We start from the raw sequence: 22,745 nt of genomic DNA, 5'->3' as shown, positions 1-22,745 counted from the left end.
GAGGAGGGGATTGCAGACTGATGGGGGAAGTAGCGGAGGGGATTGCAGACACATGGGGGAGGTAGAGGAGGGGATTGCAGACTGATGGGATAGGTAGAGGAAGGGGTTGCAGACTGATGAGGGAAGTAGGGGAGACGATTCCAGACTGATGGGGGAGGTGGGGAGGGGATTGCAGACTGATGGGGGAGGTCGAGGAGGGGATAGTAGATTGATGGGGGAGTTAGGGGAGGGGATTGTAGATTGATAGGGATGGTAGTGGAGTGGATTGTAGACTGATGGGGAGGTAGAGGAGGGGATTGTGGATTAATGGGGGAGGGAGTGGAGGGGATTGCAGACTGATGGAGGAGGTAGCGGAGCGGATTGTAGATTGATGGAGGAGGTAGGGGAGGGGATTGTAGACTGATGGGGGAGGGACTGGAGGGGATTGCAGACTGATGGCGGAGGTAGCGGAGGCTATTGTAGATTGATGGGGGAGTTAGGGGTGAGGATTGCAGTCTGATGTGGGAGGTAGGGGAGGGGTTTGAGATTGATGGGGGAGGTACGGGGAGGGGATTGCAGACTGATGGAGGACGTGGGGAGAGGATTGCAGATTGCTGGGTATGGAGGGGAGGGGATTGCAGACTGATGGAGGAGGTACGGGGAGGGGATTGCAGACTGATGGAGGACGTGGGGAGGGGATTGCAGATTGCTGGGTATGGAGGGGAGGGGATTGCAGACTGATGGAGGAGGTAGCGGAGGGGATTGTAGATTGATGGAGGAGGTAGGGGAGGGGATTGTAGACTGATGGGGGAGGGACTGGAGGGGATTGCAGACTGATGGGGGAGGTACGGGGAGGGGATTGCAGACTGATGGGGAAGGTAGTGGAGGGGATTGTAGATTGATGGGCGAGGCCGGGGAGGGGATTGCAGACTGATGGGGGATGTAGAGGAGGGGATGGTAGATTGATGGAGGAGGTAGTGGAGGGGATTGTAGACTGATGGGGGAGTTACGGGAGGGGATTGCAAATTGATGGGGTAGGTAGGGGAGGGGATTGCAGACTGATGAGGGAGGTATGGCAGGGGATTGTAGATTGATGGAGGAGGTAAGGGAGGGGATAGCAGACTGATCAGGGATGTAGGGGAGGGATTGCAGAATGAATGGAAGGTAGGGGACGGGATTGTAGATTGATGGGGGAGGTAGGGGAGGGCATTGCAGACTGATTGGAGAGGTAGGGGAGGGGTTGCATACTGATGGGGGAGGTAGGGGACGGGACTGTAGACTGATGGGGGAGGTAGGGGAAGGGTTTGCAGACTCTCGGGGAGGTAGGGGAGGGGTTGGCAGACTTATTGGGGAGGTATGGGAGGGGATTGCAGACTGCTGGGGGAAGTAGGGGAGGGGATTGCAGACTGATGGGGGAGGTAGGGGAGGGGATTGTAGATTGATCGAGGAGGTAGTGGAGGAGATTACAGACTGAATGGGGAGGTAGGGGAAGGGTTTGCAGACTGATGGGGGAGGTAGGGGAGGGGATGGCAGACTGATGGGGGAGGTAGGGGAGGGAATGTAGATTGATGAGGGAGGTAGAGGATGGGATTGTAGATTGATGGCGGAGGTAGGGGAGGGGATTGCGAATGATGGGGAAGGTAGGGGAGGGGATTATAGATTGATGGGGGAGGTAGGGGAGGGGATTGCAGACTGATGGGGGAGGGAGAGGATGGGATTGCAGACTGATGGGGTAGGCAGAGGAGGGGATTGCAGACTTATGTGGGAGGTAGGGGAGGGGATTACAGACTGAATGGGGAGGTAGGGGAAGGGTTTGCAGACTGATGGGGGAGGTAGTGGATGGGACTGTAGATTGATGGAGGAGGTAGGGGAGGGGATTGCAGACTGATGGGGGAGGGAGAGGATGGGATTGCAGACTGATGGGGTAGGCAGAGGAGGGGATTGCAGACTTATGGGGGAGGTAGGGGAGGGGATTACAGACTGAATGGGGAGGTAGGGGAAGGGTTTGCAGACTGATGGGGGAGGTAGGGGAGGGGATGGCAGACTGATGGGGGAGGTAGGGGAGGGAATGTAGATTGATGAGGGAGGTAGAGGATGGGATTGTAGATTGATGGCGGAGGTAGGGGAGGGGACTGCGAATGATGGGAGAGGTAGGGGAGGGGATTGTAGATTGATGTGGGAGGTAGAGGAGGGGATTGTCGACTGATTGGGGAGGTAGGGGACGGGATTGCAGACTATTGGGGGAGGCAGGGGAGGGGATTGTAGATTGATGGGCGAGGTAGTGCAGGGTGTTGTAGACTGATGGGGGAGGTAGGGGAGTGGATTGTAGACTGATGGGGGAGGTCGGGGAGGGGATTGCACACTGATGGGGGAAAGTAGGGGAGGGGATTGCAGAGTGATGGAGGATGTGGGGAGGGGATGATAGACTGATGGGGTAGGTAGGTGAGGGGTTTGTACACTGATGGAGGAGGTGTGGAGGGGTTTGCAGACTGATGGGTGAGGTAGTGGAGGGGGTTGTGGATTGTTGGAGGAGGTAGGGGAGGGGATTGCAGACTGATGGGGAAGGTAGTGGAGGGGATTGTAGATTGATGGGCGAGGCCGGGGAGGGGATTGCAGACTGATGGGGGATGTAGAGGAGGGGATGGTAGATTGATGGAGGAGGTAGTGGAGGGGATTGTAGACTGATGGGGGAGTTACGGGAGGGGATTGCAAATTGATGGGGTAGGTAGGGGAGGGGATTGCAGACTGATGAGGGAGGTATGGCAGGGGATTGTAGATTGATGGAGGAGGTAAGGGAGGGGATAGCAGACTGATCAGGGATGTAGGGGAGGGATTGCAGAATGAATGGAAGGTAGGGGACGGGATTGTAGATTGATGGGGGAGGTAGGGGAGGGCATTGCAGACTGATTGGGGAGGTAGGGGAGGGGTTGCATACTGATGGGGGAGGTAGGGGACGGGACTGTAGACTGATGGGGAAGGTAGTGGAGGGGATTGTAGATTGATGGGCGAGGCCGGGGAGGGGATTGCAGACTGATGGGGGATGTAGAGGAGGGGATGGTAGATTGATGGAGGAGGTAGTGGAGGGGATTGTAGACTGATGGGGGAGTTACGGGAGGGGATTGCAAATTGATGGGGTAGGTAGGGGAGGGGATTGCAGACTGATGAGGGAGGTATGGCAGGGGATTGTAGATTGATGGAGGAGGTAAGGGAGGGGATAGCAGACTGATCAGGGATGTAGGGGAGGGATTGCAGAATGAATGGAAGGTAGGGGACGGGATTGTAGATTGATGGGGGAGGTAGGGGAGGGCATTGCAGACTGATTGGGGAGGTAGGGGAGGGGTTGCATACTGATGGGGGAGGTAGGGGACGGGACTGTAGACTGATGGGGGAGGTAGGGGAAGGGTTTGCAGACTCTCGGGGAGGTAGGGGAGGGGTTGGCAGACTTATTGGGGAGGTATGGGAGGGGATTGCAGACTGCTGGGGGAAGTAGGGGAGGGGATTGCAGACTGATGGGGGAGGTAGGGGAGGGGATTGTAGATTGATCGGGGAGGTAGTGGAGGGGATTACAGACTGAATGGGGAGGTAGGGGAAGGGTTTGCAGACTGATGGGGAAGGTAGGGGAGGGGATGGCAGACTGATGGGGGAGGTAGGGGAGGGAATGTAGATTGATGAGGGAGGTAGAGGATGGGATTGTAGATTGATGGCGGAGGTAGGGGAGGGGATTGCGAATGATGGGGGAGGTAGGGGAGGGGATTATAGATTGATGGGGGAGGTAGTGGAGGGGATTGCATACTGATGGGGGAGGTAGAGGAGGGGATTGTAGACTGATGGGGGAGGCAGGGGAGGGGATTGCAGACTGATGGGGGAGGTAGTGGATGGGACTGTAGATTGATGGAGGAGGTAGGGGAGGGGATTGCAGACTGATGGGGGAGGGAGAGGATGGGATTGCAGACTGATGGGGTAGGCAGAGGAGGGGATTGCAGACTTATGGGGGAGGTAGGGGAGGGGATAACAGACTGAATGGGGAGATAGGGGAAGGGTTTGCAGACTGATGGGGGAGGTAGGGGAGGGGATGGCAGACTGATGGGGGAGGTAGGGGAGGGAATGTAGATTGATGAGGGAGGTAGAGGATGGGATTGTAGATTGATGGCGGAGGTAGGGGAGGGGACTGCGAATGATGGGGGAGGTAGGGGAGGGGATTATAGATTGATGGGGGAGGTAGTGGAGGGGATTGCATACTGATGGGGGATGTAGGGGAGGGGATTGCAGACTGATGGGGGAGGTCGGGGAGGGGATTGCAGACTGATGGGGGAGGTAGGGGAGGGGATTGCAGAGTGATGGAGGAGGTAGAGGAGTGGATTGTAGATTGATGGAGGACGTGGGGAGGTGATTGCAGACTGATGGGGAAGGTTGTGGAGGGAATTGTAGATTGATGGAGGAGGTAAGGGAGCGGATTGCAGACTGATGAGGGAGGTAGGGGAGGGGATTGCAGACTGATGGGGGAGGTAGGGGAGGGGATTATAGATTGATCGGGGAGGTACAGGAGGGGATTGCAGACTGATGGAGGAGGTAGGGGAGGGGATTGTAGATTGATGTGGGAGGTAGAGGAGGGGATTGCAGACTGATGGGGGAGGTAGTGGATGGGACTGTAGATTGAGGGAGGAGGTAGAGGAGGGGATTGCAGACTGATGGTGGAAGTAGGGGAGGGGATTGCAGACACATGGGGGAGCTAGGGGAGGGGATTGCAGATTGATGGGGGAGGTAATGGAGGGGATTGCAGACTGATGGGGGAGGTGGAGGAGGGGATTGTAGACTGATGGAGGAGGTAGGGGAGGGGATTGCAGACTGATGGGGGAGGGAGAGGATGGGATTGCAGACTGATGGGGTAGGCAGAGGAGGGGATTGCCGACTTATGGGGGAGGTAAGGGAGGGGATTGTAGACTGATGGGGGAGGTAGGGGAGGGGATTGTAGGCTGATGCGGGAGGGAGGGGAGGGGATGGCAGACTGATGAGGGAGGTAGGGCAGGGGATTGCAGACTGATGGGGGAGGTAGTGCAGGGTATTGTAGACTGATGGGGGAGTTAGGGGAGGGGATTGCAGACTGATGGGGTAGGTAGGGGAGGGGTTTGTTCAGTGATGAGGGAGGTAGGGAAGGGGTTTGCAGACTGATGGGGAAGGTAGGGGAGGGGATTGCAGATTGATGAGGAGGTAGGGGAGGGGATCGCAGATTGATGGGGGATGTGGTGGAGGGGATTGCACACTGATGGGGGAGGTAGTGCAGGGTATTGTAGACTGATGGGGGAGGTAGGGGAGGGGATTGCAGATTGATGGGGTAGGTAGGGGAGGAGTTTGCACAGTGATGAGGGAGGTAGGGAAGGGGTGTGCAGAGTGATGGGGAAGGTAGGGGAGGGGATTGCAGACTGATGGGGGATATAGGGGAGGGGATGAAAGATTGATGGGGGATGTAGGGAAGAGGATTGCAGACTGATGGGGGTGGTAGGGAGGGGATTGCAGACTGAAAGGGGAATATAGGGGAGGGGATTATAGATTGATGGGGGTTGTGGTGGAGGGGATTGCACACTGATGGGGGAGGTAGGGGAGGGGATTGCAGACTGATGGAGGAGGTAGGGGAGGGGATTGCAGACTGATGGAGGAGGTATAGGAGGGGATTGTAGATTGATGGAGGACGTGGAGAGAGGATTGCAGATTGCTGGGTATGGAGGGGAGGGGATTGCAGACTGATGGGGAGGTAGGGGAAGGGTTTGCACATTGATTGGGGAGGTCGGGGAGGGGCTTGCCGACTGTTTGGGGAGGTAGGGGAGGGGATTGCAGACTGATGGGGGAGGTCGGGGAGGGGATTGCAGACTGATGGGGGAGGTAGTGGAGGAGATTATAGATTGATGGGGGATGTAGTGGAGGGGATTATAGATTGATGGGGGATGTAGGGGAGGGGATTGTAGATTGATGGGGGAGGTAGTGGAGGAGTTTGCAGACTGATGGGGGAGGTGGAGGAGGGGATTGTAGACTGATGGGGGAGGCAGGGGAGGGGATTGCAGACTGATGGGGGAGGTAGTGGATGGGACTGTAGATTGAGGGAGGAGGTAGAGGAGGGGATTGCAGACTGATGGTGGAAGTAGGGGAGGGGATTGCAGACACATGGGGGAGGTTGGGGAGGGGATTGCAGATTGATGGGGGAGGTAATGGAGGGGATTGCAGACTGATGGGGGAGGTGGAGGAGGGGATTGTAGACTGATGGAGGAGGTAGGGGAGGGGATTGCAGACTGATGGGGGAGGGAGAGGATGGGATTGCAGACTGATGGGGTAGGCAGAGGAGGGGATTGCCGACTTATGGGGGAGGTAAGGGAGGGGATTGTAGACTGATGGGGGAGGTAGGGGAGGGGATTGTAGGCTGATGCGGGAGGGAGGGGAGGGGATGGCAGACTGATGAGGGAGGTAGGGCAGGGGATTGCAGACTGATGGGGGAGGTAGTGCAGGGTATTGTAGACTGATGGGGGAGGTAGGGGAGGGGATTGCAGACTGATGGGGTAGGTAGGGGAGGGGTTTGTTCAGTGATGAGGGAGGTAGGGAAGGGGTTTGCAGACTGATGGGGAAGGTAGGGGAGGGGATTGCAGATTGATGAGGAGGTAGGGGAGGGGATCGCAGATTGATGGGGGATGTGGTGGAGGGGATTGCACACTGATGGGGGAGGTAGTGCAGGGTATTGTAGACTGATGGGGGAGGTAGGGGAGGGGATTGCAGACTGATGGGGTAGGTAGGGGAGGAGTTTGCACAGTGATGAGGGAGGTAGGGAAGGGGTTTGCAGAGTGATGGGGAAGGTAGGGGAGGGGATTGCAGACTAATGGGGGATATAGGGGAGGGGATGAAAGATTGATGGGGGATGTAGGGAAGAGGATTGCAGACTGATGGGGGTGGTAGGGAGGGGATTGCAGACTGAAAGGGGAATATAGGGGAGGGGATTATAGATTGATGGGGGTTGTGGTGGAGGGGATTGCACACTGATGGGGGAGGTAGGGGAGGGGATTGCAGACTGATGGAGGAGGTAGGGGAGGGGATTGCAGACTGATGGAGGAGGTAGAGGAGGGGATTGTAGATTGATGGAGGACGTGGAGAGAGGATTGCAGATTGCTGGGTATGGAGGGGAGGGGATTGCAGACTGATGGGGAGGTAGGGGAAGGGTTTGCACATTGATTGGGGAGGTCGGGGAGGGGCTTGCCGACTGTTTGGGGAGGTAGGGGAGGGGATTGCAGACTGATGGGGGAGGTCGGGGAGGGGATTGCAGACTGATGGGGGAGGTAGTGGAGGAGATTATAGATTGATGGGGGATGTAGTGGAGGGGATTATAGATTGATGGGGGATGTAGGGGAGGGGATTGTAGATTGATGGGGGAGGTAGTGGAGGAGTTTGCAGACTGATGGGGGAGGTAGTGGAGGGGATGTAGATTGATGGGGGAGGTAGGGCAGGGGATTTTAGATTGATCGGGGAGGTAGGGGTGGGGTTTGCAGACTGATGGCGGAGGTAGGAGAGGGGATAGTAGATTGGGGAGGTAGTGGAGGGGATTGCAGACTGAATGGGGAGGTAGGGGAACGGTTTGCAGACTGATGGGGTGGTAGGGGAAGGGTTTGCACATAGATTGGGGAGGTAGGGGAGGGGTTGGCAGATTTATTTGGGAGGTATGGGAGGGGATTGCAGACTGATGGGGGAGGTAGGGGAGGGGATTGCAGACTGATGGGAGAGGTCGGGGAGGGATTGTAGATTGAGGTGGGAGGTAGAGGATGGGATTGTAGATTGATGGGGGAGGTAGGGGAGGGGATTGCCGAATGATGGGAGAGATAGGGGAGGGGACTGTAGACTGATGGGGGAGGTAGTGGAGGGGATTGCATACTGATGGGAGAGGTAGGGGAGGGGATTGCAGACTGATGGGAGAGGTCGGGGAGGGGATTGCAGACTGATGGGGGAGGTAGGGGAGGGCATTGTAGATTGATGGAGGAGGTAGGGGAGGGGATGATAGACTGATGGGGTAGGTAGGGGAAGGGTTTGCACACTGATGGAGGAGGTGTGGAGGGGTTTGCAGACTGATGGGTGAGGTAGTGGAGGGGATTGTGGATTGGTGGATGAGGTAGGGGAGGGGATTGCAGACTGATGGGGAAGGTAGTGGAGGGGATTGTAGATTGATGGGCGAGGCCGGGGAGGGGATTGCAGACTGATGGGGGATGTAGAGGAGGGGTTTGTAGATTGATGGGGGAGGTAGGGGAAGGGTTTGCACATTGATTGGGGAGGTAGTGGAGGGGTTGGCAGACTTATTGGGGAGGTATGGGAGGGGATTTCAGACTGATGGGGGAAGTACGGGAGGGGATTGCAGACTGATGCGGGAGGTCGGGGAGGGGATTGTAGATTGATGGCAGAGGTAGTGGAGGGGATTGCAGACTGAATGGGGAGGTAGGGGAAGGGTTTGCAGACTGTAGGGGAGGTAGGGGAGGGGATGGCAGACTGATGGGGGAGGTCGGGGAAGGGTTTGCACATTGATTGGGGAGGTAGGGGTGGAGTTTGCAGACTGATCGGGGAGATAGTGGAGGGGATTGTAGATTGATGGGGGAGGTAGTGGAGGCGACTATAGATTGATGGCGGAGATAGTGGAGGGGTTTGCAGACTGATGGGGCAGGTAGTGGAGGGGTTTGCAGACTGATGGGGGATGTAGGTGAGGGGATTGCAGACTAATGGGCGAGGTAGGGGAGGGGATTGCAGACTGATGGGTGAGGTAGTGGAGGGGATTGTAGACTGATGGGGGAGGTAAGGGAGGGGATTGCAGATTGATTGGGGAGGTAGGGGAGGGGATTGCAGACTGATGGGGTAGGCAGAGGAGGGGATTGCAGACTGATGGGGTAGGCAGAGGAGGGGATTGCAGTCTGATGAGGGAGGTATGGCAGGGGATTGTAGATTGATGGAGGAGGAAAGGAAGGGGATTGCAGACTGAAGAGGGATGTAGTGGGGGGATTGCAGATTGACGGGAAGGTAGGGGAGGGGATTGCAGATAGATGGGGGAGGTAGGGGACGGGATTGCAGTCTGATGGGGGAAGTAGACGAGGGGATGGTAGATTGATGGGGGAAGTAGTTGAGGGGATTGTAGACTGATTGGGTAGGCAGAGGAGGGGATTGCAGACTGATGAGGGAGGTATGGCAGGGGATTGTAGATTGATGGAGGAGGTAAGGGAGGGGATTGTAGATTGATGGAGGACGTAGGGGAGGGGATTGCAGACTGATGGGGGAGGCAGGGGAGGCGATTGTAGATTGATGTGGGAGTTAGGGGAGGGGATTGCAGACTGATGGGGGAGGTAGGGGAAGGGTTAGCACATTGATTGGGGAGGAAGTGGAGGGGTTTGCAGACTGATGGGGAAGGTATTGGAGGGGATTGTAGAATGAATGGGGAGGCAGGGGAGGGGATTGCAGACTCATGGGGGATGTAGAGGACGGGATTGTAGATTGATCCGGGAGGCACGGGAGGGGATTGCAGACTGATGGGGGAGGTAGGGGAGGGGATTGCAGACTGATGGGGGAGGTAGGGGAGGGGATTGCAGACTGATGGGGGATGTAGGGGAGGGGATTATAGATTGTTGGGGCAGGTAGTGGAGGGAATTGAAGACTGATGGGGGAGGTCGAGGAGGGGATTGTAGATTGATGGAGGAGGTAGAGGTGGGGATTGTAGATTGATGGCAGAGGTAGTGGAGGGGATTGTAGACTGATGGGGGAGGTAGAGGAGGGGATTATAGATTGATCGGGGAGGTAGTGGAGGTGATTGCAGACTGATGGGGGATGTAGGGAAGGGGATTATAGATTGATGGGGGAGGTAGGGGAGGGGATTGTAGATTGATGGGGCAGGCAGTGGAGGGGTTTGCAAACTGATGGAGGAGGTAGGGAAAGGGATTATTGATTGATGGGGGAGGCAGTGGAGGGGATTGCATACTGATGGGAGAGGTAGTGGGGGAAATTGCAGACTGATGGGGCAGGTAGGGGAGGGGACTATAGATTGATTGGGGAGATAGTGGAGGGATTTGCAGACTGATGGGGGATGTAGGGGAGGGGATTGCAGACTGATGGGGGAGGTAGGGGAGGGGATTGTAGATTGATCGGGGAGGTAGTGGAGGGGATTGCAGATTGAATGGGGAGGTAGGGGAAGGGTTTGCACTTTGATTGGGGAGGTAGGGGAGGGGTTGGCACACTGTTGGGGGAGGGAGGGGACGGGATTGCAGACTGATGGGGGAGGTAGAGGATGGGATTGTAGATTGATGGGGGAGGTAGGGGAGGGGATTGCAGACTGATGGGGGAGGTTGGGGAGGGGATTGCAAATTGATGGAGGAGGTAGGGGAGTGGATTGTAGACTGATGGGGGAGGTCGGGGAGGGGATTGCAGACTAATGGGCGAGGTAGAGGTGGGGATTGCAGTCTGATGGGGGAGGTAGAGGAGGGGTTTGCGGACTGATAGGGTAGGCAGAGGAGGGGATTGCAGACTGATGAGGGATGTATGGCAGGGGATTGTAGACAGATGGAGGAGGAAAGGGAGGGGATAGCAGACTGAAGAGGAATGTAGGGGAGCGGATTGCAGATTAATGGGGAGGTAGTGGGGGGGATTACAGATAGATGGGGCGGCAGGGGAGGTGATTGTAGATTGATAGGGGAGGTAGGGGAGTGGATTGCAGACTGATGGGGGAGGTCGGGGAGGGAATGGCAGAGTGATTGAGGAGGTAGGGGAGGCGTTTGCAGAGTGATGGGGGAGGTAAAGAAGGGGATTGTAGATTGATCGGGGATGTACGGGAGGGGATTTCAGACTGATGGGGGAGGTAGGGGAAGGGTTAGCACATTGATTGGGGAGGAAGTGGAGGGGTTTGCAGACTGATGGGGAGGTATTGGAGGGGATTGTAGATTGAATGGGGAGGCAGGGGAGGGGATTGCAGACTGAATGGGGAGGTAGGGGAAGGGTTTGCAGACTCTAGGGGAGGTAGGGGAGGGGATGGGAGACTGATGGGGGAGGTAGGGGAGGGATTGTAGATTGATGAGGGAGGTAGTGGAGGGCATTGCAGACTGATTGGGGAGGTAGGGGAGGGGTTGCATACTGATGGGGGAGGTAGGGGACGGGATTATAGACTGATGGGGGAGGTAGGGGAAGGGTTTGCACATTGATTGGGGAGGTAGGGGAGGGGGTGGCAGACTTATTTGGGAGGTCGGGGAGGGGATTGTAGATTGATGGGGGAGGTAGGGGACGTGTTTTCAGATTGATGGCGGAGGTAGGGGAGGGGATTGTAGATTGATTGGGGAGGTAGTGGAGGGGATTGCAGACTGAATGGGGAGGTAGGGGAAGGGTTTGCAGACAGATGGGGGAGGTAGGGGAGGGGATGGCAGACTGATGGGGGAGCTAGGGGAGGGATTGCAGATTGATGAGGGAGGTAGAGGATGGGATTGTAGATTGATGGGGGAGGTAGTGGAGGGGATTGCATACTGATGGGGGAGGTAAGGGAGGGGATTGCAGACTGATGGGGGAGGTCGGGGAGGGGATTGCAGACTGATGGTGGACGTAGGGGAGGGGATTGCAGAGTGATGGAGGAGGTAGAGGAGTGGATTGTAGATTGATGGAGTACGTGGGGAGGGGATTGCACACTGATGGGGAAGGTTGTGGAGGGGATTGTAGATTGATTGAGGAGGTAGGGGAGGGGATGATAGACTGATGGGGGAGGTAGGGGAGGGGTTTGCAGGCTGATGGGGGAGGTAGGGGAAGGGTTTGCACATTGATTGGGGAGGTAGGGGTGGAGTTTGCAGACTGATGGGGGAGGTAGTGGAGGGGATTGTAGATTGATGGAGGAGGTCGGGGAGGGGTTTGCAGACTGATGGGGGAGGTAGGGGAGGGAATTGCAGACTGATGGGGGAGGTTGGGGAGGCGACTATAGATTGATGGCGGAGATAGTGGAGGGGTTTGCAGACTTATGGGGGAGGTAGGGGACGGGATTGCAGACTGATGGGGGATGTAGGTGAGGGGATTGCAGACTGATGGGGGAGGTAGGGGTGTGGATTGTAGACTGATGGGGGAGGTCGGGGAGGGGATTGCAGACTAATGGGCGAGATTGGGGAGGGGATTGCAGACTGATGGGTGAGGTATTGGAGTGGATTGTAGACTGATGGGGGAGGTAATGGAGGGGATTGCAGATTGATGGGGGAGGTAGGGGAGGGGATTGCAGACTGATGGGGTAGGCAGAGGAGGGGATTGCAGTCTGATGAGGGAGGTATGGCAGGGGATTGTAGATTGATGGAGGAGGTAAGGGAGGGGATAGCAGACTGATCAGGGATGTAGGGGAGGGGATTGCAGAATGAATGCGGAGGCAGGGGAGGGGATTGCATACTGATTGGGGAGGTATGGGAGGGGATTGCAGACAGATGGGGGAGGTAGGGGAGGGGATTGTAGATTGATGTAGGAGGTAGAGGAGGGGATTGTAGATTGATGGGAGAGGTAGGGGAGGGGATTGCATACTGATGGGAGAGGTAGTGGGGGAAATTGCAGACTGATGGGGCAGGTAGGGGAGGGGACTATAGATTGATTGGGGAGATAGTGGAGGGATTTGCAGACTGATGGGGGATGTAGGGGAGGGGATTGCAGACTGATGGGGGAGGTAGGGGAGGGGATTGTAGATTGATCGGGGAGGTAGTGGAGGGGATTGCAGATTGAATGGGGAGGTAGGGGAAGGGTTTGCACTTTGATTGGGGAGGTAGGGGAGGGGTTGGCACACTGTTGGGGGAGGGAGGGGATGGGATTGCAGATTGATGGGGGAGGTAGGGGAGGGGATTATTGATTGATGGGGGAGGCAGTGGAGGGGATTGCATACTGATGGGAGAGGTAGGCGGGGGAATTGCAGACTGATGGGGGAGGTCGGGGTGGGGACTATAGATTGATTGGGGAGATAGTGAAGGGATTTGCAGACTGATGGGGGATGTAGGGGAGGGGATTGCAGACTGAATGGGGAGGTAGGGGAAGGGTTTGCACTTTGATTGGGGAGGTAGGGGTGGAGTTTGCAGACTGATGGGGGAGGTAGTGGAGGGGATTGTAGATTGATGGAGGAGGTCGGGGAGGGGTTTGCAGACTGATGGGGGAGGTAGGGGAGGGAATTGCAGACTGATGGGGGAGGTAGGGGACGGGATTGCAGACTGATGGGGGATGTAGGTGAGGGGATTGCAGACTGATGGGGGAGGTAGGGGTGTGGATTGTAGACTGATGGGGGAGGTCGGGGAGGGGATTGCAGACTAATGGGCGAGATTGGGGAGGGGATTGCAGACTGATGGGTGAGGTATTGGAGTGGATTGTAGACTGATGGGGGAGGTAATGGAGGGGATTGCAGATTGATGGGGGAGGTAGGGGAGGGGATTGCAGACTGATGGGGTAGGCAGAGGAGGGGATTGCAGTCTGATGAGGGAGGTATGGCAGGGGATTGTAGATTGATGGAGGAGGTAAGGGAGGGGATAGCAGACTGATCAGGGATGTAGGGGAGGGGATTGCAGAATGAATGCGGAGGCAGGGGAGGGGATTGCATACTGATTGGGGAGGTATGGGAGGGGATTGCAGACAGATGGGGGAGGTAGGGGAGGGGATTGTAGATTGATGTAGGAGGTAGAGGAGGGGATTGTAGATTGATGGGAGAGGTAGGGGAGGGGATTGCATACTGATGGGAGAGGTAGTGGGGGAAATTGCAGACTGATGGGGCAGGTAGGGGAGGGGACTATAGATTGATTGGGGAGATAGTGGAGGGATTTTCAGACTGATGGGGGATGTAGGGGAGGGGATTGCAGACTGATGGGGGAGGTAGGGGAGGGGATTGTAGATTGATCGGGGAGGTAGTGGAGGGGATTGCAGATTGAATGGGGAGGTAGGGGAAGGGTTTGCACTTTGATTGGGGAGGTAGGGGAGGGGTTGGCACACTGTTGGGGGAGGGAGGGGACGGGATTGCAGATTGATGGGGGAGGTAGGGGAGGGGATTATTGATTGATGGGGGAGGCAGTGGAGGGGATTGCATACTGATGGGAGAGGTAGGCGGGGGAATTGCAGACTGATGGGGGAGGTCGGGGTGGGGACTATAGATTGATTGGGGAGATAGTGAAGGGATTTGCAGACTGATGGGGGATGTAGGGGAGGGGATTGCAGACTGAATGGGGAGGTAGGGGAAGGGTTTGCACTTTGATTGGGGAGGTAGGGGAGGGGTTGGCACACTGTTGGGGGAGTTAGGGGATGGGATTGCAGACTGATGGGGGATGTAGGGGAGGGGATTGCAGACTGATGGGGGAGGTAGGGGAGTGGATTGTAGATTGATGGGGTGGTAGAGGATGGGATTGCAGATTGATGGAGGAGGTAGGGGAGTGGATTGTAGACTGATGGGGGAGGTCGGGGAGGGGATTGCAGACTAATGGGCGAGGTAGAGGTGGGGATTGCAGTCTGATGGGGGAGGTAGAGGAGGGGATTGCGGACTGATAGGGTAGGCAGAGGAGGGGATTGCAGACTGATGAGGGATGTATGGCAGGTGATTGTAGACTGATGGAGGAGGTAAGGGAGGGGATTGCAGACTGAAGAGGGATGTAGGGGAGCGGATTGCAGATTAATGGGGAGGTAGTTGGGGGGATTACAGATAGATGGGGCGGCAGGGGAGGTGATTGTAGATTGATAGGGGAGGTAGGGGAGTGGATTGCAGACTGATGGGAGAGGTAGGCGGGGGAATTGCAGACTGATGGGGGAGGTCGGGGTGGGGACTATAGATTGATTGGGGAGATAGTGAAGGGATTTGCAGACTGATGGGGGATGTAGGGGAGGGGATTGCAGACTGAATGGGGAGGTAGGGGAAGGGTTTGCACTTTGATTGGGGAGGTAGGGGAGGGGTTGGCACACTGTTGGGGGAGTTAGGGGATGGGATTGCAGACTGATGGGGGATGTAGGGGAGGGGATTGCAGACTGATGGGGGAGGTAGGGGAGTGGATTGTAGATTGATGGGGTGGTAGAGGATGGGATTGCAGATTGATGGAGGAGGTAGGGGAGTGGATTGTAGACTGATGGGGGAGGTCGGGGAGGGGATTGCAGACTAATGGGCGAGGTAGAGGTGGGGATTGCAGTCTGATGGGGGAGGTAGAGGAGGGGATTGCGGACTGATAGGGTAGGCAGAGGAGGGGATTGCAGACTGATGAGGGATGTATGGCAGGTGATTGTAGACTGATGGAGGAGGTAAGGGAGGGGATTGCAGACTGAAGAGGGATGTAGGGGAGCGGATTGCAGATTAATGGGGAGGTAGTTGGGGGGATTACAGATAGATGGGGCGGCAGGGGAGGTGATTGTAGATTGATAGGGGAGGTAGGGGAGTGGATTGCAGACTGATGGGGGAGGTCGGGGAGGGAATGGCAGAGTGATTGAGGAGGTAGGGGAGGCGTTTGCAGAGTGATGGGCGAGGTAAAGGAGGGGATTGTAGATAGATCGGGGATGTACGGGAGGGGATTTCAGACTGATGGGGGAGGTAGGGGAAGGATTAGCACATTGATTGGGGAGGAAGTGGAGGGGTTTGCAGACTGATGGGGAAGGTATTGGAGGGGATTGTAGATTGAATGGGGAGGCAGGGGAGGGGATTGCATACTCATGGGGGTGGTAGAGGACGGGATTGTAGATTGATCCGGGAGGCACGGGAGGGGATTGCAGATTGATGGGGAGGTATGGGTGGGGATTGCAGACTGATGGGCTAGGTTGGGTAGGGGATTGCAGACTGATAGGGGAGGTAGGGGAGGGGATTGCAGACTGATGAGGGATGTAGGGGAGGGGATTGCAGACTGATGGGGGAGGTAGGGGTGAGAATCGCAGTCTTATGGGGAAAGGCTGAGGGACTTCAGGCTATTTTCCTTAGAGAGAAGAAGGTTAAGAGGTGACCTCATGGAGACATTCAAGATGATGAGAGGATTAGTAGGGTGGACAGTGAGAGCCTTTTTCCTCGGATGGTGATGGCTAGCATGAGTGGACATAGCTTTAACTTGAGGGGTGATGGATACAGTATAAATGTCAGAGGTAGGTTCTTTACTCAGAGAGTAGTAAGGGAATGGAATGCCCTGCCTGCAACAATAGTAGACTTGCAAACTTTAAGGGCATTTAAATAATCATTGGATAAACATATGGATGATATCGGAATCGTGTAGGTTAGATGGGCTTCAGATTGGTTTCACAGGTCAGCATAATATTGAGGGCTGAAGGGCCTGTACTGCCCTGTAATGTTCTATGTTCTGTGTTCTATGAATCAAAGGACTGAAAGTGTGGGAGCTAAATTTGTTGATGACTTAGAGAGAGGTAGTAAGTGAGTTATAAAGTGGACACAAGTAGGTTACAAATGATAATGGGAACTGCAGATGCTGGAGAATCCAAGATAACAAAGTGTGGAGCTGGATGAACACAGCAGGTCAAGCAGCATCTTAGGAGCACAAAAGCTTCCCTGGAAGAGGCTTCGCAGTGAGGTTAAAATTGTATCAGTGATAATGGGAACTGATGATAATGCTCTTGAGATGCTGCTTGGCCTGCTGTGTTCATCCAGCTCCACACTTTGTTATCTACAAATGAATATAGTTGGCTTAAGTGACTGGGTAAAGATGTGGCAAATAGAGTCCAATGTGGGAAATGTGAAATTTAGTAGAAAGAATAAAAAGTCAGCAGATTATCGAAATGGTAGGGGGGTGTGAAGCTCTGCCATGCAGACAGAATTGCAAAACGTTAGTCTGCAGATATAACGCACTGTGGGGCTGGAGGAACACAGGTCAGGCCGTATCAGAGGAGCAGGGAAGTCAATGTTTTGGGTTTACACCCTTCATCTCAAGGGTCTCAACCAGAAACATTGACTTTCCTGCTCAACTGATGCTGCTTGACCTGCTGTGTTCCTCCAGCTCCACACTGTGTTATCTCTGACTCCTGCAACAGCAGTTCTTGCTATCTCCAGGCCTGCAGGTACTGCAAGTAATTCAAAATGGACATTAAAAATACTGTAATCTATTGAGAATTGAGAAACAAAAGTAGGGAGGTTTTGGTTCTGTTTCACAGAGTAATGGTGAGAGCGTATTTGGAGTGCTGTTTACAGTATTGTCACCGCATCTTACTCAAGGATGCTAATGTGGTGGAAGCTATTCAGAGAAGATTTACCAAGCTACAACCTGAAATGGGGTGGTGGGGACAGGGGACAGGTTTGAGGAGGGGCTGTTTTTTGAGAGATAGGGCTTGTGTCCTCTGCGGTTTAGAAGACCAATAAGTGACTTGGCTGAAGCAGAGTGTCTGAAGAAGATGCAAACCAGCATCGTTACAGATTCAACTCAAAGAGGTTTGCCTGAGTGAGGGTAGGGCTCAAGTTCCTGATGGACCAAACAGTCACAATAGTTGGAGCTCACCTCTTGTCATGACACCGACCCAGATTGTTCAGTGATTATGTTTTGGTTATTGGAAAGTCAGCAAGGTCATACATGAGGAAGCGTATCTGATTCTGTGATTGGAGGATGATATTGAGAAAACGTGAAAAGCACAATACATTATAAAAATTGACAAAGGGATATTGGTAACTTCCATTGACTGATAAACCAAAGAAAATCATATTTTATAACCTCAAATGAGCTTTGTGTTGCGACCAAGGCTGGAGCAGGGCATCATTGCTCAGTCCCACTACTCTACAGGTCACAACATGAAACAAAAAATCTTTCTGAAAAAGGTCCCATTTTGTCAAATCTTTCTTTCACACCCATCAGAACACTTTACCAAAATATGAGACCATGAGGAAACCTGACAGTTATGCTGTATGAAAGGATTCTACTGAATGGGTGGCAAGTGGACTCCATTTGGTAGCGGTGTGTAAAATGAAAGATAGTATGTAGGGGGTGGATAGATAACTAGTTGGCAGATAGGGAATGAAGCATAGAAATGAGCAGGTCTTTTTCTAGGTGGCAGGCAGTGACTAGTGGGTGCTACAGGGATCAGTGCTTGGACACCAGCTCTTCCCACTATGTATTAATGATTTAAATGAGGGAACAAAATATCATGTCTCCAAGTTTGCAGATAATGCAAAGCTGGATGGGAGAGTGAGCTGTGAGGAGGATGCAAAAATGTTGCAGTGTGTTTTGGAATGCATAGCAGATGCATTGTAGCAGTGAGTTTATACACCCTGTGTGCAAAAACAGGAACATAGATTCTTATCTGAATGACCGTAAATGGAGAGTGGGAGATGTGCAATGGGATCTGAGTCTCTTCATTCACAAGTTACCAGTAAACAGGCAGATGCAGTGGGTGGTGAAGAAGAAGCCTGTGAATCAGTGGATTCCACTCCAACCTCAAGTTCACCTGGACCATCTCCAGCACATCCCTCACCTTCCTGGACCTCTCAGTCTCCATCTCAGGCAACCAGCTTGTAACTGATGTCCATTTCAAGCCCACTGACTCTCACAGCTACCTAGAATACACCTCCTCCCACCAACCCTCCTGCAAAAATTCCATCCACTATTCCCAATTCCTCCGCCTCTGCCGCATCTACTCCCAGGATGAGGCATTCCACTCCCGCACATCCCAGATGTCCACGTTCTTCAAGGACCGCAACTTTCCCCCCGCAGTGGTCGAGAACGCCCTTGACCGTGTCTCCCGCATTTCCCGCAACACATACCTCACACCCCGCCCCCGCCACAACCGCCCCCAGAGGGTCCCCCTCATTCTCACACACCACCCCACCAACCTCCAGATACAACGCATCATCCTCCGACACTTCCGCCATCTACAATCCAACCCCACCACCCAAGCTATTTTTCCATCCCCGCCCTTGTCTGCCTTCCGGAGAGACCACTCTCTCCACGATTCCCTTGTCCGCTCCACACTCCTCTCCAACCCCACCACACCCGGCAAACCTCCCACTGACTGAGGACGAACGGTCAGTCCTAAGCAAGGGGCTCACGTTTGTCCCACTCCACGCACACATCACCGAATACCAGTCACGTTGGACATCGAGCAGTTTTTCCGCTGCCTTCACCTCCACGCTTACTTCTTTAACCGGGAGCCTAACCCTCCCTCCAGTGAACCCTTCACCCGCCTCCAACACAAGTCCTCTTCCTGGACACCACCTCCAGGCCTCCTACCCTCCCTTGACCTCTTCATCTCCAACTGCCGTCGAGACATCAACCGCCTCAACCTCTCCACCCCTCTCACCCACTCCAACCTCTCCCCCGCAGAACGGGCAGCCCTCCGCTCCCTCCGCTCTAACCTCAACCTCACCATCAAACCCGCAGACAAGGGTGGCGCAGTGGTAGTATGGCGCACTGACCTCTACATCGCCGAAGCCAGACGCCAACTCTCCGACACCACCTCCTACCGCCCCCTTGATCATGACCCCACACCCGAGCACCAAACCATCACCTCCAACACCATCCATGACTTCATCACCTCAGGGGACCTCCCACCCACAGCCTCCAACCTTATTGTTCCCCAACCCCGCACGGCCCGTTTCTATCTCCTTCCCAAAATCCACAAACCTGCCTGCCCTGGTCGACCCATCGTCTCAGCCTGTTCCTGCCCCACCAAACTCATCTCCACCTGTCTGGACTCCATCTTCTCCCCTTTGGTCCAGGAACTCCCCACCTACGTCCATGACACCACCCATGCCCTCCGCCTCCTCCACGACTTCCAATTCCCTGGCCCCCAACACCTCATTTTCACAATGGACGTCCAGTCCCTATACACCTGTATTCCGCATGCAGATGGCCTCGAGGCCCTCCGCTTCTTCCTGTCCTGCAGGCCCGACCAATCCCCCTCCACCGACACCCTCATCCGCCTAGCCGAACTCGTCCTCACCCTCAACAACTTCTCTTTCGATTCCTCCCATTTCCTACAGACAAAGGGGGTGGCCATGGGTACCCGCATGGGCTCAAGCTATGCCTGCCTCTTTGTAGGTTACGTGGAACAGTCCCTCTTCTGCACCTACACAGGCCCCAAACCCCACCTCTTCCTCCGTTACATTGATGACTGTAATGGCACCACATCTTGCTCCCCAGAGGAGCTCGAACAGTTTATCCACTTTACCAACACCTTCCATCCCAAACCTCAAGTTCACCTGGACCATCTCCAACATATCCCTCACCTTCCTGGACCTCTCAGTCTCCATCTCAGGTAACCAGCTAGAAACTGATGTCCATTTCAAGCCCACTGACTCCCACAGCTACCTGGAATACACCTCCTCCCACCCACCCTCCTGCAAAAATTCCATCCCCTATTCCCAATTCCTCAGCGTATGCCTCATCTGCTCCCAGGATGAGGCATTCCACTCCAGCACATCCCAGATGTCCACATTCTTCAAGGACTGCAACTTTCCCCCCGCAGTGATCGAGAACGCCCTTGACCGCATCTCCCACATTTCCCGCAACACATCCCTCACACCTAGCCCCCGCTACAACCGCCCCCAGAGGATGCCCCTAGTTCTCACATACCACCCCACCAACCTCCGGATACAACGTATCATCCTCCGACACTTCCGCCATCTACAATCAGACCCCAGCACCCAAGCTATTTTTCCATCCCCACCCTTGTCTGCCTTCCGGAGAGACCACTCTCTCCGCAACTCCCTTGTCCGCTCCACACTCCCCTCCAACCCCACCACACCCGGCACCTTCCCCTGCAACCGCAGGAAGTGCTACACTTGCCCCCACACCTCCTCCCTCATCCCCATCCCAGGCCCCAAGATGACTTTCCACATTAAGCAGATGTTCACCTGCACATCTACCAATGTGGTATACTGTATCCGCTTTACCCGGTGTGGCTTCCTCTACATTGGGGAAACCAAGCGGAGGCTTGGGGACCGCTTTGCAGAACACCTAAGCTCGGTTTGCAATAAACAACTGCACCTCCCAGTCGCAAACCATTTTAACTCCCCCTCCCATTCCTCAGACAACATGTCCATCATGGGCCTCCTGCAGTGCCACAATGATGTACCCCGAAGGTTGCAGGAACAGCAACTCATATTCCGCTTGGGAACCCTGCAGCCTAATGGCATCAATGTGGACTTCACCAGCTTCAAAATCTCCCCTTCCCCCACCGCATCCCAAAAAACAGACCAGTTCTTCCCTCCCCCCACTGCACCACACAACCAGCCCAGCTCTTCCCCTCCACCCACTGCATCCCAAAACCAGCCCAGCCTGTCTCCGCTTCCCTAACCTGTTCTTCCTCTCACCCATCCCCTCCTCCCATCTCAAGCTGCAACTCCATTTCCTACCTACTACCTCATCCCACCTCCTTGACCTGTCCATCTTCCCTGTACTGACCTATCCCTTCCCTACCTTCCCACCTATACTCTGCTCTCCACCTGTCTTCTTTTCTCTCCATCTTCGGTCTGCCTCCCCCTCTCTCCCTATTTATTCCAGAACCCTCTCCCCATCCCCCTCTTTGATGACGGGTTTAGGCCCAAAACGTCAGCTTTTGTGCTCCTGAGATGTTGCTTGGCCTGCTGTGTTCATCCAGCTCCACACTTTGTTATCTGTGAATCAGTGGAATTCTTTTTGGGCTGTCGTAGTCAGTCATTATGTATATTCAGGTCTGAGGTGGAGAGATTTTTATTCAGTAAAAGGAATCAGGATCATGGGGAAAAGGCAGGAAAATGGAGTTGGGGATTACCCAATCAGCCATGATCTAATTGAATGGGAGAGAAGTGGGGGGGCCTAGTGGCATTATTACTAGACTATTCATCCAGAAACTCAGCTCACGTTCCTGTGTGGGGTATGGGCTCAAATCCCAACAAGTTAGATGTGGAGTTTGTAATTTGACTAAAACTACACGGAATTAAGAACCTATTGATGACCATGAAACCATTGTCGATTCGTCTGATTCACAAATGTCCTTCAGGGAAAGAAATCTGCTATCCTTAACTTGTTGGGTCTGCAAGTGAGTCCAGACCCACAGCAATGTGGCTGACTCTCAATTGCTCTCTGAAATAGGCCAGCAGGACCCTCAGCTGTATCAAACACTGTGGTATCCCAACAAAGAAATGAAACCGGATGGATCACCTGGCATTGACGTACACACTGAAAAAGACAATGGCAGAAGACCCTAGACCCTGTAGATCTTAGAAATTCATCCTCATTCACAGCTGGGGCCGAGTGCCAAAACAGGGAGAGCTGTCTCACTTTGCTGTGGTTCTGGGCATGAGTGAAACAGTTCGATTTATGGAACAACTGTCAGTCATTACCACCATAGAACATAGAACAGTAGTGCAGAGAACAGGTCCTTCAGACCACGATGTTGTATGAGACATTTAACCTCATCCTCAGGGCTAGTCGATCAGCAATTCACAAATAAATAGATGCCCGGTCTCTAATACCCACACACACACACCAGCCATGGCACTGATTCCCACATAAATACCAGCCCTGACACTGATTCCTAAATAAATACCAGCCCTGACACTGATTCCCACATAAATACCAGCCCTGGCACTGATTCCCACAAAAATACCAGCTCTGACACTGATTCCCACATAAATACCAGCCCTGACACTGATTCCCACATAAATTCCAGACCTGACACTGATTCCCACATAAATACCAGCCCTGACACTGATTCTCACATAAATACCAGCCCTGACACTGATTCCCACATAAATTCCAGACCTGACACTGATTCCCACATAAATACCAGCCCTGACACTGATTCCCACATAAATATCAGCTTGCAGCAATTCCCACATCCGATGAAAG

General features: G+C 54.4%; 1 protein-coding gene across 1 annotated transcript in view; it reads right to left on the bottom strand.

Annotated features, from left to right (window-relative positions):
* Positions 1 to 22,745, bottom strand: part of LOC125455033 (uncharacterized) — a 45,152-nt gene that overhangs the window by 22,002 nt on the left and 405 nt on the right. The gene's annotated exons all lie outside the window — the stretch shown is intronic.

Source organism: Stegostoma tigrinum, chromosome 9, assembly GCF_030684315.1.
Source record: "Stegostoma tigrinum isolate sSteTig4 chromosome 9, sSteTig4.hap1, whole genome shotgun sequence".
In the NCBI taxonomy this organism is placed as follows: Eukaryota; Metazoa; Chordata; class Chondrichthyes; order Orectolobiformes; family Stegostomatidae; genus Stegostoma; species Stegostoma tigrinum.
This window is presented reverse-complemented; position numbering and strand designations above follow the sequence as displayed.